This window comes from Enhydra lutris, unplaced genomic scaffold, assembly GCF_002288905.1.
Source record: "Enhydra lutris kenyoni isolate GAN:26980312 unplaced genomic scaffold, ASM228890v2 scaffoldscaffold20, whole genome shotgun sequence".
Lineage (NCBI taxonomy): Eukaryota > Metazoa > Chordata > Mammalia > Carnivora > Mustelidae > Enhydra > Enhydra lutris.
Window position 1 is genome coordinate 30,616,499 of NW_019154104.1, and position 2,835 is coordinate 30,619,333.

Consider the following 2,835-nt stretch of genomic DNA (forward strand, 5'->3'; position numbering starts at 1 on the left):
CACATGGAACATTCATCAAGATAAATCATATGCTTGGACAGAAAACAAGTTATCAGTAAGTTGTTGTTTGTTTGTTTTTTTTTTAGTTATTTCGATTTTTGAAAATATTTATTACAAGATTCCCTTTCCCATATTAAAAGGAAAACATATGACTGGAGATATTCCGAGGAAACTAGGTTAAACCAATTCCCAAATCCTCATCAAATAAGGTATCAATAAAGAACTTAAAATTAGGGAACTTAAAATTAGGGAAGCCTATACACAATTTAGATGGGAAAAGAGAAAAACAGAAAAAAAAAAGTGAGAATGATCGTTTACGTTTTACAGTCTTTAATTAAGCACATAAAACTGTACTATTTAATATATTTCCCCATGAACTTTTTGTGAAATTCAGATCGCAGCGTATCATTTACAAATCTTTTGTCTTTCTTCTGATCATCTACACCTTTTGCACAGTTCTTGAAAACATCATCATCCCACCTTCTTTTAACTTCGAAGTTGGCCCGAGGCTGGGATGGGCCAGTGAGATTAAGGAGAGGGTTTCCACTCAAAATGTTTTCCAAACGTATTCTTTCTTCTTCAGCTTTCTGCTCTTGTTCCTTCCTGGCCGGCTCTTCAGCTCTTTCTTTTTTAATTTTTTCTATTTCTGCAAGAAGAGCTGCAGTATCATCCTCATCACTCTCCTCTTCAAAGTCTTCATCTTCATCTTCCTCACCCGTTAGAGGATCATCTGCATCAAGGTTGACAGCAGGAATCTGGTCTAACTGAGGTTTCTTTGATACTGAAGAGGAGGTTGTATGTTCTCGTGTTGGGCGATCTCTATTTGTTTCTCTTGCAGCAGCTCACTCTCTCTCTTCCAGCTCTCTCCTGAAGTCACAGTTGTGAACCTCTTCAGGGGCATCCTGAGTAGTTTGTCTATATTTTATCTTTGTATGAGAAGGTAGGTCTCTACTCGAATATTGCTTTGAGAGTTGGCTCAAATCACCTTCTCCTTTTCCTCTCCCACCTCTCGCAGGTTCAAAAGTTGGCTTAGCTGCTGTTGTCATCTTTTATGCTCCCAGAAGCCTCTGCCAAGTTATCAATAAGTTTTAAAGGATTCATGTAATTCAGAGCCTGCTCTCTGGCTACAGTGGAATTAAATCACAAGTCAATAACAGAAAGACAATCTGGAAAATGTCCTGTTATTTGGAGATTGGAAACTAAGTATCCTTCTCGTGGATCAAAGAAGATGTCAAAGAGGAAAGTACAAAGTTTTCTGAACTGAAGGAAAATTAATACATTCTGTTTAGGAATGGGGGGGAGTTGCCCTTCGTTACCCGCTGAATTGTGTTCCTCCAAAATTCATTGATTGAAGCCTTGACCCCCAAAGTGACTGTATTTGGAGATGGGGCCTTTAGGGAGGGGATCAAGGTTAAACAAGGTCATAAGTATGGAGCCCTAACCTGACAGGGTGGTGTCCTTCTGAGAAGAGGGAGAAATGCCACAGGTCTGTCTCTCCACACATGTGGAGGAACGGTCACGGGAGGACCCAGCAGGTCACTGGTCGCCTGCAAGCCAGGAAGAGAGCTCTCCTCAGAAATCAGCCCTAAATCACCTCGATCTCCATTGTCTAGCCTCCAGAACTGTGAGAAAATTAATTCTGTTTTTAAGCCACCCAGTCTGTGGTATCTTGTTATGACAGGGAGCTGACAAATATACCATTAAAACTACCTGCGGGAAACTTATAACATTAAACGCCTGTACTGGAAAAAAATAGAACAATCTCAAATTGATGACCTAAGCATCCACTTTAAGAAACCAAAGAAAGAAGAGCAAATTAAACCCAGAAGAAAGGAAATAATCATGATTTAAGTGGAAATCATCAAAATAGAAACAGAAAAAACAATAGATTAAAATCATTAAAATCAAAAGTTGATTCTTTGAGAAGATTGGGGAAATGAATAAACCTCTCACTGGACTGATCCGGAGGGGGGATAAAAAAGACACAAATTACCAAACTCAAGAACAAGAGTGTGCAATATTAAAAAGATAGTAAGGCAATATTATGAACAACTTTATGCCCGCAAATTAGACAATTCAGATGAAATGCACAAACACCTCCGTTGACACGAACCATCCAAGTTCTCTAAAAAAGAATCAAGAGCCTGAATAGCTTCTTCTATCCTCTGTTTATCTACCTACTCTCCATTCACCGTCTTTATCAATTAAGGAAATAGCATTGACAGTGAAAGATCTTCCCTCAGAGAAAACCAGTGAGTTCTACAAAGGAGGAGATAATATTTATTCTACAAAAATTCCTCCAGAAAACTGAAAAAGAGTGTTTCCCAACTTGTATGAAACCAGTATGATGTTGGAACTAAAACCGAAGGGATTAACCCCCCCCAAAAAAGAAAGAAAGAAAAGTAGAGAGACGAATATTCCTCCTGCACATGGACACAAACACGCAACTACAATTGTAGCAGATCGAGTCCAACCACCTTCGGAAGAAGACGGCCGGTCATGGCCAGGTGGGGCTCGTCCCAGGACATGGGTTACATTATTGATAAGTGAGGCCATGGAAATGAGTCTCAAAATCCTGACGCTGCGGGAGAGGGAGCAGACATAAAATGAGTACACATTTCATGGATGTAGAATTGTAGGAAATTCTGCAGAAGGTAGAGAACAGAGAGAAGATCAATGGTTGCCTGGGGTAGGGGTACCAGGAGGACAGGGGAAGACCCCCTGGGTAGCCACATAGGGTTGTTATCTTGATAATGGCGAAGGCTTTCTAGGCACGTGTGATGTCAAAACGCTGAATCCGGGGCACCTGGCTGGCTCGGTCAGCAGAGCCTGTGA

The 2,835-nt window shown here is 40.5% G+C and overlaps 1 pseudogene across 1 annotated transcript; it reads right to left on the bottom strand.

Moving 5' to 3' along the window:
- Window positions 1–313: 313 nt before the first annotated feature.
- Window positions 314–1,046, bottom strand: LOC111148679 (annotated as a pseudogene). Its single transcript, XR_002640709.1, has one exon. The product of XR_002640709.1 is annotated as a spliceosome-associated protein CWC15 homolog pseudogene (transcript).
- Between the last annotated feature and the right edge of the window lie 1,789 nt (window positions 1,047–2,835).